Genomic DNA, 12,895 nt, shown 5'->3' on the forward strand with positions numbered 1-12,895 from the left:
AAAAACTATCATAGGAAGTGAATTGGATGCTATGATCAATTTGATACTTGATAAATGTTTTGAGATATGGAGGTAGTGATATTAAAGTCATGCTAGTTGGGTGATTATGAATTTAAAGAATGCTTGTGTTGAAGTTAGCAAGTCCCATAGCATGCACGTATGGTTAAAGTTGTGTAACAAATTTGAAACATGAAGTGTACTTGGCTTGTGCATCCTTATGAGTGGCGGTCGGGGACGAGCGATGGTCTTTTCCTACCAATCTATCCCCCTAGGAGCATGCACGTAGTACTTGATTTTTGATGACTTCTAAATTTTTGCAATAATTATATGAGTTCTTTTGACTAATGTTGAGTCCATGGATTATACGCACTTTTATCTTTCCACCTTTGCTAGCCTCTTCGGTACCATGCATTGCCTTTTCTCACCTTGAGAGTTGATGCAAACTTCGCTAGTGCATCCAAACCCCGTGATATGATATGCTCTATCACACATAAACCTCCCTATATCTTCCTCAAAACAGCCACCATACCTACCTATTATGGCATTTCCATAGCCATTCCGAGATATATTGCCATGCAACTTTCCACCGTTCTGTTCATCATCATCATGACATACTTTACTTTTGTCATATTGCCATTGCATGATCATGTAGTTGACATCGTATTTGTGGCAAAGCCACCATGCATTATTTTTCATACATGTCACTCTTGATTCATTGCACCATCCCGGTACACCGTCCGAGGCATTCATATAGAGTCATATCTTGTTCTAGTTTCGAGTTGTAATTCTTATGCTGTAATCAATAGAAGTGTGATGATCATCATTATTAGAACATTGCCCAAAGCAAAAAAAGAGAAAAAAAAAAGAATAAAGGCCAAAAAGAAAAAAAGAAAGGCCCAAAGAAAAAAAAAGAAAAAAAAAGATAAAAAGGGCAATGTTACTATCTCTTTTTCCACACTTGTGCTTCAAAGTAGCACTTTTTTCTCCATGTAGTGAGTCTCATATATTGTGCTTCAAAGTAGCACCATGTTTTTCATATAGTGAGTCTCATAAGTTGTCTTTTTCATACTAGTGGGAATTTTTCATTATAGAACTTGGCTTGTATATTCCTACGATGGGCTTCCTTAAATGCCCTAGGTCTTCGTGAGCAAGCAAGTTGGATGCACACCCACTAGTTTTCTTTTTGTTGAGCATTCATTTATAGCTCTAGTGCATCCGCTGCATGGCAATCCCTACTCCTCATGTTGACATCAATTGATGGGCATCTCCATAGCCCATTGATTATCCTCGTCAATGTGAGACTTTCTCTTTTTTTGTCTTCTCCACACAATCCCCATCATCATATTCTATTCCACCCATAGTGCTATATCCATGGCTCACGCTCATGTATTGCGTGAAGGTTGAAAAAGTTTGAGATTATTTAAGTATGAAACAATTGCTTGGCTTGTCATCGGGGGTATAGAAGTTGGGAACATCTTTGTGTGACGAAAATGAAGCATAGCCTAACTATATGATTTTGTAGGGATGAACTTTCTTTTGCCATGCTATTTTGAGAAGACATGATTACTTTGATTAGTATGCTTGAAGTATTACTATTTCTTTTATCAATATGAACTTTTATTTTGTATTGATTTGGATCTGAACATTCATGCCACAATAAAGAAAATTACATTATGAATTATGCTAGGTAGCATTCCACATCAAAAATTCTCTTTTTATCATTTACCTACTCGAGGACAAGCAGGAATTAAGCTTGGGGATGTTTGATACGTCTCCAACGTATCTATAATTTTTGATTGTTCCATGCTATTATATTACCTCTTTTGGATGTTTATGGGCTTTATTTTACACATTTATATCATTTTTTGGGACTACCCTACTAACTGGAGGCCCAGCCCATATTGTTGTTGTTTTTTGCCTATTTCAGTATTTCGAAGAAAAGGAATATCAAACGGAGTCCAAACGGAATGAAACCATCGGGAGCGTGATTTTTGGAACGAACGTGACCCAGAGAGCTTGCAGTGCAAGTCAAGCAGCTTCCGAGGGCCCCACAAGATAGGGGGCCGCGCCCCCCTGTAGGGCACACCCCCCTGTCTCGTGGGCCCCTCGGGTGGCCACCGACGTACTTCTTCCTCCTATATATACCTACGTACCCCGAAAACATCCAGGAGCACCACGAAACACAATTTCCACCGCCGTAACCTTCTGTATCCGCGAGATCTCATCTTGGAGCCTTCGCTGGCACTCTGCCGGAGGGGGAATCAACCACGGAGGGCTTCTACATCAACATCCTTGCCCCTCCGATGAGTTGTGAGTAGTTTACCACAGACCTACGGGTCCATAGTTATTAGCTAGATGGCTTCTTCTCTCTTTTTGGATCTCAATACAATGTTCTCCCCCTCTCTTGTGGAGATCTATTCGATGTAAACTCTTTTTGCGGCGTGCTTGTCGAGATCCGATGAATTGAGGGTTTATGATCAAGTTTATCTATGAATAATATTTGAATCTTCTCTGAATTCTTTTATGTATGATTGAGTTATCTTTGCAAGTCTCTTCGAATTATCAGTTTGGTTTGGCCTACTAGATTGGTCTTTCTTGCCATGGGAGAAGTGCTTAGCTTTGGGTTCAATCTTGCGGTGTCCTTACCCAGTGACAAAAAGGGTTGCAAGGCACGTATTGTATTGTTGCCATCGAGGATAACAAGATGGGGTTTACATCATATTGCATGAGTTTATCCCTCTACATCATGTCATCTTGCTTAATGCGTTACTCTGTTCTTATGAACTTAATACTCTAGATGCAGGCAAGAGTCGGTCAATGTGTGGAGTAATAGTAGTAGATGCAGGCAGGAGTCGGTCTACTTGTTATTGACGTGATGCCTATATACATGATCATGCCTACATAATCTCATAACTATGCGCTTTTCTATCAATTGCTCGAGAGTAATTTGTTCACCCGCCGTAATACTTATGCTATCTTGAGAGAAGCCTCTAGTGAAACCTATGGCCCCTGGGTCTATCTCTTATCATATTTGCTTTCAATCTACTTTTATTTGCATCTTTACTTTTTGCATCTATATTATAAAATACCAAAAATATATTTACCTTATCATACTATCTTTATTAGATCTCACTTTCGCAAGTGGCCGTGAAGGGATTGACAACCCCTTTATTGCGTTGGTTGCGAGTTCTCAGTTTGTTTGTGTAGGTGCGCGGGACTTTTGAGGAGCCTCCTACTGGATTGATACCATGGTTCTCAAAACTGAGGGAAATACTTACGCTACACTTTGCTGCATCACCCTCTCCTCTTCGAGGAAAACCAACGCAAGCTCAAGACGTAGCAAGGCGTCCCAAGAATTCGGAGTTTTTAGATCTTGATGCTAAATTTGGTAAAAGTGGGATTGGATAGGTCATGACTTTAAATAGTATTGAACCCACTATCTCGGATTTCAAGGAATTTGATTATGATAATTGTTCTTTAGAAGGTTGTATTTCCTTGTTGTAATCCGTTGTTAATTCTCCTCATGCTTATAGTCAAAATAAAGATTTTACCAAACATATCGTTGATGCCTTGATGCAATCTTATGATGAAAAACTTAATTTGGAAGTTTCTATACCTAGAAAAGTTAATGATGAGTGGGAACCTACTATAAAGATTAGGATTAAAGATCATGAGTGTTTTGCTTTGTGTGATTTGGGTGCTAGTGTTTCCACGATTCCGAAAACTTTATGTGATATTCTAGGTTTCCATGATCTTGATGATTGCTCTTTAAATTTGCACCTTGCGGATTCCACCATTAAAAAGCCAATGGGAAGGATCAATGATGTTCTCATTGTTGCAAATAGAAATTTGGTGCCCGTGGATTTTATCGTTCTTGATATAGATTGCAATCTTTCTTGCCCTATTATTCTTGGTAGACCTTTCCTTGGAATGATTGGCGCGATTATTGATATGAAGGAAGGGAATATTAAATTCCAATTTCCATTAAAGAAAGGCATGGAGCACTTTCCAAGAAAGGAAGTCAAATTACCTTATGAATCTATCATGCGGGCTACTTATGAATTTAGTGTCAAAGATGGCACCTGTTAGATCTATCTTCGCTTTTATGCCTAGCTAGGGGCGTTAAACGATAGCGCTAGTTGGGAGGCAACCCAATTTTCTTTGTGTTTTTTGCTTTTGCTCCTGTTTAATAATAAATCTTGCATCTACCTTCTGTTTAGATGTGTTTTTATCTTTTAATTAGTGTTTGTGCCAAGTAGAACCTATAGGATAACCTATGATGATAGTTGATTTGATTCTGCTGAAAAACAGAAACTTTGTGCGCACGAATATAATTTTGTTTAATCACAGAAACATGATTTTGCGTTGATTCTTTTTGATGCTGTTCAATAAACAAATTTTACAGGACTTCCTATTTTGGTAGGATTTTTGGAGTTCCAGAAGTTTGCGTTAGCTACAGATTGCTACAGACTGTTCTGTTTTTGACAGATTCTGTTTTTCGTGTGTTGTTTGCTTATTTCGATGCATTTATGGCTAGTAGAATAGTTTATAAACCATAGGGAAGTTGGAATACAGTAGGCTTAACACCAAAACAAATAAATAATGAGTTCATTACAGTACCTTATGTGGTGGTTTTGTCTTCTTTCACTAACGGAGCTTATAAGATTTCCTGTTGAGTTTTGTGTTGTGAAGTTTTCAAGTTTTGGGTAAAGCTTTTACGGATTATGGAATAAAGGGTGGCAAGAGCCTAAGCTTGGGGATGCCCAAGGCACCCCAAGATATTCAAGGATAGCCAAAATCCTAAGCTTGGGGATGCCCCGGGAAGGCATCCCCTCTTTCGTCTTCGTTCATTGGTAACTTTACTTGGAGCTATATTTTTATTCGCCACATGATATGTGTTTTGCTTGGAGCGTCGTGTATTATATTAGTCTTTGCTTATTAGTTTACCACAATCATCCTTGTTGTACACATCTTTTGGGAGAAGCCTACTTGATTAGAATTTGCTAGAATACTCTATGTGCTTCACTTATATCTTTTGAGCTTGATAGTTTTTGCTCTAGTGCTTCACTTACATCTTTTAGAGCACGGGTGTGACTTAATTTGAAGAAATTGCTAGTCTCTCATGCTTCACTTATATCTTTTTTAGAGTCTTTTAGAACAGCATGATATTTTCTATGGTTACAAAGTTGGTCCTAGAATGATGAACATCCAAGTTGGGTATAATAAAAACTATCATAGAATAGAATTGAATGCTATGATCAATATGATGCTTGATAATTGTTTTGAGATATGGAGGTAGTGATATTAGAATCATGCTAGTCGAGGTGATTATGAAAAATACTTGTGTTAAGGGTTGTGATTCCTGTAGCATGCACGTATGGTGAACCGCTTTGTGATGAAGTTGGAGCACAATTTTATTTATTGATTGTCTTCCTTATGAGTGGCGGTCGGGAACAAGCGATGGTCTTTTCCTACCAATCTATCCCCCTAGGAGCATGCGCATAGTGCTTTGGTTTTTGACGACTTCTAGATTTTTGCAACAAGTACATGAGTTCTTTTGACAAATGTTGAGTCCATGGATTATACGCACCTCACCCTTCCACCATTGCTAGCCTCTCTTGTGTCGCGCAACTTTCGCCGGTATCATACACCCACCATTTACCTTCCTCAAAACAGCCACCATACCTACCTATTATGGCATTTCCATAGCCATTCCGAGATGTATTGCCATGCAACTTTCCACCGTTCCGTTCATATGACACGCATTACTTTTGTCATATTGCTTTTTGCATGATCATGTAGTTGACATCGTATTTGTGGCAAGGACACCTTCATAATTTTCATACATGTCGCTCTTGATTCATTGCATATCCCGGTACACCGCCGGAGGCATTCATATAGAGTCATATCTTGTTCTAGCTTTGAGTTGTAATTCTTGAGTTCTAAATCCATAAAAGTGTGATGATCTTCATTATTAGAGCATTGTCCTAGTGAGAAAAGGATGATGAAGACTATGATTCCCCCACAAGTCGGGATGAGACTTCAGACTTTACAAAAAGATAAAAAAGGAAGAAAGAAGAAAAAAAGAGAAAGGCCAAAAATAAAAAAAGGAAGGCCAAAGAAAAAGAAAAAAAGAAAAAAAGGAGAAAAAGAAAAAAATATATAATGAGAGAAAAAGAGAGAAGGGACAATGCTACTATCTCTTTTTCCACACGTGTGCTTTAAAGTAGCACCATGATCTTCATGTTAGAGAGTCTCCTATGTTGTCACTTTCATATACTAGTGGGAATTTTACATTATAGAACTTGGCTTGTATATTCCAATGATGGGCTTCCTCAAAAGTGCCCTAGGTCTTCGTGAGCAAGAAAGTTGGATGCACACCAACTTAGTTTCTTTTGTTGAGCTTTTATATATTTATAGCTCTAGTGCATCCGTTGCATGGCAATCCCTACTCACTCACATTGATATCTATTAATGGGCATCTCCATAGCCCGTTGATACGCCTAGTTGATGTGAGACTATCTTCTCCTTTTTTGTCATCTTCACAACCACCATTCTATTTCACATATAGTGCTATGTCCATGGCTCACGCTCATGTATTGCGTGGAAGTTGAAAGAGTTTGAGATTATTAAAGTATGAAACAATTGCTTGGCTTGTCATCGGGGTTGTGCATGATTAAATACTTTGTGTGATGAAGATAGAGCAACAGTCAGACCATATAATTTTCTAGGGATAACTTTCTTTAGCCATGTTATTTTAAGAAGACATGATTACTTTGATTACTCCGTCGACCAGAAGAGGTGGTAGTACTCCCTCAGCTCCTTCGCGGCGAGCTGGGGGGGAGGTTGTCCGCTCCCTTCGCAGTGCCGCGAGCCGCTGCGCCTCAGTCGACTTCACGCCCTTCCCCTTGCCGGCTTTCGGAGCCATGGCAGAGGTGGTGGGGGATATCGACGGCGTTGGTGGTGCTGGTGGCGATGGGGGGCGGAGCGCTGCTCTCTTTCGACCTTGGGAAGAAGGGGGAAGCAGCGGAAGTTTCTGAGATTGGGATAGCAACTGGCGAGATGGGTGAACTGCCCCTGTTTCCCCTGCTTATAAAGAGGGAGGGGGCGGACGTTCCGTTTTTCCGAATAAAGAAGCCACCCACGATCTCTCCCACGACGCCGCATTCAACATGTGCCGTTAGGGGAGGGCGCGGTGGATACGGAGTAAGATACGGCATAACCCAGGCCGCGCATGCCCGTGACCTGTTTTGGGCCTGGCCCAACAGCGCTCGGCACCGTGTGTGGCCCAGGCCCGGGGGCTCCTGTCGGTGTACTAGAGTAGGGGTACCCTAGTATCCCAAACTTGTGCACGGGCAGTCGCAGCACCCCACGGCAAGGCTTGCCGGGTGACCGTCAAGGTCCTCCGTGGTTCCTTTGGAGCCATTCAAGAACAAAGTGTTCAAGCCAAGGAGACAAGGCCCCGGCAAGAAGAGCTTGCCGGGAAGGCCAACCAAGGCATCTCAAGGAACTTGCCGCGGCGCGCCACGCGTCCCGGCAAGGCCCGGTGAGCGACAAGCTTCCGGACGTGACAAGACAACGACCGCGGCAAGGCACTTGCCGCGGCAAGGCGCTTGCCGCGGCAAGCTACCACTCTGTACCCGCGCTCCAACACATCCAGCAACGTGTCGCCCTGTGACCTTTCCAGGTCCGCGTGGCAAGAGGCTGTGCAGCCAGCGGTGCGAGGTGGCAAACGACGCTGATAAGATTGCCATCGTGGCAAGCGGTGGCGTCCCTGACGGTCCCTTTTTGCACTGTTTGGGCAACGTAGACGGGCATTTAATGCCTTTGTCCCCTGCCGTCAGGGTTAGGTGTGATACACTATACAAGTAGTTGTACCAACCGCAGCATTTTTCCATTTTTACCCTTGTCTACGTTGCCACCTGTCGGTGACCCCTTGAGAATATAAAAGGAGGCCCATGCGCAACGTAGAGGGGGGTTCGAGACCAGAAAACACTCACGCTCGGTCTCGCAGCTAGTGTGTACTGTAGCGCTCATCGCTCCCGAGCAAGAACTAAATACAATCAGACAAGCAGCAGTAGGAGTATTATCTCTCCGGAGAGCTCCGAAGCTGGGTAAACCGCTCGTGTGCTTCGCCTCGATCTGCTCTTCGTGCGATCTCCGCCCCCCGCCGAACCGAAAGGGGCCCGGTCCGCCGGCCCCATAGGTGTTCGTGGGTCAGCTTCGCCCCGGCAACTATGCTTGAAGTATCACCATTTTCATGTTAATATGAACTTTTATTTTGTATTATTTGGATCTGAACATTCATGCCACAAGAAATAAAATTACATTGAGAATTATGCTAGGTAGCATTCCACATCAAAAATTTCTTTTTTATCATTTACCTACTCGAGGACGAGCAGGAATTAAGCTTGGGGATGCTTGATACGTCTCAAACGTATCTATAATTTTGTTTGTTCCATGCTATTATATTACCCCTTTTGGATGTTTATGGGCTTTATTTTACACATTTATATCAATTTTGGGACTAACCTACTAACCGGAGGCCCAGCCCGTATTGTTGTTTTTTTGCCTATTTCAGTATTTCGAAGAAAAGGAATATCAAACGGATTCCAAACGGAATGAAACCTTCGGGAGCGTGATTTTTGGAACGAACGTGATCCAGAGGACTTGGAGTGCAAGTCAAGAAGCAGCCGAAGCTTCCACGAGATAGGAGGGCGCCCCCCCTATAGGGCGTGCCCCCATGTCTCGTGGGCCCCGCGGGCGTCCACCGACGTACTTCTTCCTCCTATATAAGCCTACGTACCCCAAAAACATCCAGGGAGCAGACGAGACACAATTTTCACCACCGTAACCTTCTGTATCCGCAAGATCCCATCTTGGAGCCTTCGTCGATGCTCCGCCGGAGGGGGAATCGACCACAGAGGGCTTCTACACACTAGTAGAAAAAGGGTCAAACGTGCAGCACATTAGTGTCGGTTTGTATTAGAGCCGGCACTAATGTATACATTAGTGCCGGTTCCAACGGCTAGCCGGGCCGCTCTCATTAGTACCGGTTCGTGGCTAACCTTTAGCACCAGTTCATGCCACGAACCAGTACAAATGAGGGTGGTGGCAGGATATTGTCAGTCTGGGCCCCCTCCAGCACCTTTAGTACCGGTTCGTGCCACGAACCGGTACTATAGGTCCTCCTGCATATAAACCCTTCGTCCAGCTCGCTCTGTTCTTCCCCCTTTCCCCTCTCCTCTCCTCTATGTTCTTCCTCTTCTCCCCTCGAGCTCATCACACATTTTGCCCAAAATTTGTCAAGATTTGAAGGCCCCCATCCATTCAAGTTATCACAAAGGTTAGCAACTTTGTCTTTTCATCTCTCATTGCTAGATTAGCTCTTCCCATGCTTTGTATAGTTACTAATTTGTGAGTTTAGTAATTTGGGAGGAAATATATATATGTGCTAGTATTTGATTTATATGCAATTTGAGGTCAAAAATAACACTTAGTTTGCATATGTAGGTGTGGTTTACTTAGTGCCTTCTAAATCTCCGTCGTAACCACCGCCGATCGCCCGCACCCTCCCGTCACCGGCACCAACTTGTGGTGAGCCTCTTGTTCATGAAATTTTATATAAAAAATTGATGTTTGTGTGATTTGGATATATAGTTAATCATGTAATAATTATCTTACCCGTACGTTGTTTGTTATACATAGTGCCATGGTTTTGATATCCGTCCCCGTCGGTCCTCGTCCTTGTTATGGTTCGGATGTGGTATATTCTCTTTTAAAACTATTTGTTGCATTTCGTGTTTATGACAAATTATGCCCATCAAGTTGACATAGATATTTTTATCTAGGAGGTATGTGAACCGGAAATTCCAACCGACCCTATTGTCGAGAGGTTAAATTTAGTTGAAAGAGAAAACGAGTACTTGAAAGAAAAATTGAAAAGAATTGAGGGGGAGAAGATGGAATTGGAGTTGCATGTTGCCGATGTCACTACTAGAAAAACCCTTACTAATGGTGCACCTAGTATGGCCATTAATGGTGCATCTGTGGTGCGTCATTAACAGCACGCCATTAGTAATTTTTACTAATGGCGCACCACCTGGTGCACCATTAGTATCTGGTATACTAATGGCGCACCGCGGGTGCGCCATTAGTATAGGCCAGGGTGCGCCATTAGTATGCCTCTCAGGGGCCATGTATATCCAAGTGCTTTGGCATACTAATGGCGCACCACCACTGGATGCGCCATTAGTAACCATGGCATATTAATGGCGCACTTACCAGTGATGCACCATTAGTATGCTTTGTCATACTAATGGCGCACTGTCATGTGATGCGCCATTAGTATGAATATTAGGTTTTTTTATTTTTTTATTTTCTGTTTTTTGCACAGGTTACAAAATGTATAATTTGACAAAATATAGACAGCACACATCAACAACAGATTCATCGAATACAATAGAAGATTAGTCTTTGAATACAATTCATCATATTAGTCTCCGAATACAATTCATCATATTAGTCTCCGAATTGAAAAGACCGAACAAAGATAGAACATTATATTACAAGTCTCGAGACCGCGAGTAGCGAGTTTGTCTTCACATTACAAGTCGATATCGATCATCTAAACTACCATCACATAGAAGAGAGCTGCGGTCATCACGATGAGCATCATCACGATGAAACTCGTCTTCATCCGGTTCCTCCAACGCTCCCTCCCCTCTCCCGCTAGATAGTGGGCGTATCTAGATTCGGCCTCGGCCCTAGTGGTGTACCCTTTGTAACTGTTACCGCTGAATCGGTGAACCTGTCTCCGACACTCCTCCCAGTCATCGTAGACTCCAGGAACCTTACCCTTGTACACGACATACGTCGGCATCGCTATGCACTAGCCAAATGAAACGTTAGTACCAATTCACAGACAATACATAAGCAATATATAATTATGCAACAGAATGATCGGAAGAGAAAAGCAAGACATTAATAGCATCGATTACATCTAAGTTGAACGACTCTCGAAACCAAAGAGACATACTACAAGTTCATTAAAGTTTAATTACAACATGAGCCAATCTATGTTTCAGAACTAGACACAGCATCACTGCTTTCGACTCGACTCAAGGGACCGGAGCGTGGATGAAGCCGCCGTCTATCGTGGGAGTCATGAAATAATGGTCGTTGTCAGCCTGCATTTGTAGCATTGTGTCGATGTCACTGTTGGACGGTTGATTTCTGAGGTAGAACTGCCCCGAGGTACGAAGGACATCTTGATGGATGATTTCCGCAAACTCCGACTGGATGCGAAAGAATTCTTGTCGGAGGTCCGCGTCCTGGATTGCCGACACGCTCGCGGCCCAATCTTTGAGTTTACTCGATAGCAGAAGTTGATGATGGTCCCGTACGATCGCCCGCATGTGATGGATGGCGTAGTAGGCACCCTTCTGACCGCCAGGTGGCTGCTTGACGCAGCAGAACGTCGTATTGTGGGAGAACACGTGCTTGCCGTACTTACGAATAGGCCTGGTGAAGGTGCCTCCAGATTTGGCGTAGCCGGGGAGAACATCATCAAGAACCTTCTTGACATTTGTGTAGTCTACGTTCGACTGACGGTCCGGGTCGAAATACGTGGCCATGGAATATTTGGGGCTTAGGAGGATGAGCGTGCAATGTGTGTCACTGCAGAAAACACAGAATGTTAAAAGAAAAACGACCGAATTGTAAGAATTCATATGTTACGGGCCGGTTGAGGGGAGGACTTACTCGGGAAAGTAAGGCACGAGGAAGTTATCCTTATCTTGGTTTGCCAAAATGACGCCTTCGAGGTAAGAACTCGCGACTTGCCGGTCCCCAGCGCTGCCCAAGATCTTGGCACGCATGTAGAAGGGATCGACTATCACGATGTCCGGGGTCTTGTCACGAATGATCCGCATCTCCATACTCTGCGAAAATAGCCGAACGAAGGTGTAGTGCAGCGGATGAAGGTTCAACATAGTGTGGATGTCATCAAAACGCAGGACGATCGTACGCCCGATGGAGTTATCCACAAAGCCCTTGCCCTCTGGCACCTTGGCCGCGAAAACTGGGTATGCCACATCCTTCTCCCTGAGACGCCGCTTCTCCAAAGAAAGAACACTGTCATGCAGACTCCGCATAGCACCGGTTGCAGCATTGAGCATATTTGTCGGTAGCATCGCCCTACCCGCCACATGCACCCTCCTCGAGATATCCTGCAGTGAAGGTGGCCCGTCCTGAGCACGGATCGTACTTGGTGCCGGCTGGCTCGCACCCTTCTTAGTCTTTCTTTTGCGTGCCTTCTTCTTCTCCTGTAATGGGACCGAGTTCTGCTCACAGACCGCCTTCTTGAGTGTGTTGGGGCTGATAATATTTCGCACCTCGCCTATCTGAGGCTCGGTGAAGTCGGCAGCTGGAGGCGTCTCCTGAGAGCTGAACGTCAGACGGCGCCTGTTGCAACTTGGCTTCTCCGCGGTACCAGCTAGATCGCACACGTCTTTTGTTGAGTTTGGTTCTTGAGAAGGAGGCCCCTATACTGATCGACGTTGCCAAATGTATCATCGTCGTCGTCGTCGTCGTTCTGATCCTGTGGCATATGCATGTTTGGATCCAGTGGCATAGGGATGTCCGGCACCGTTACGGCGGTCTTGCCATGGGGCCGACTTGGCGCCGGCACGACTGGCGGTGTTGTCTTTGGGGTGGTGTCCCCCGCCCCCAAACGAATCTGGCTCTTCGGCCAAAGCAGGGGCCAGCTCAGGCAGGCGCTGAGGGTCATCACGTCTTCATCGTCGGCCCCGACGGGTCGAATCGGAGGTAACAAGTCGTCGCAGCCTGGCAGCACCCGAACCAGTTGAACCCTAAACAAGTTGGGTGGCATCTG

This window comes from Triticum aestivum, chromosome 3B, assembly GCF_018294505.1.
Source record: "Triticum aestivum cultivar Chinese Spring chromosome 3B, IWGSC CS RefSeq v2.1, whole genome shotgun sequence".
Taxonomy (NCBI): Eukaryota; Viridiplantae; Streptophyta; class Magnoliopsida; order Poales; family Poaceae; genus Triticum; species Triticum aestivum.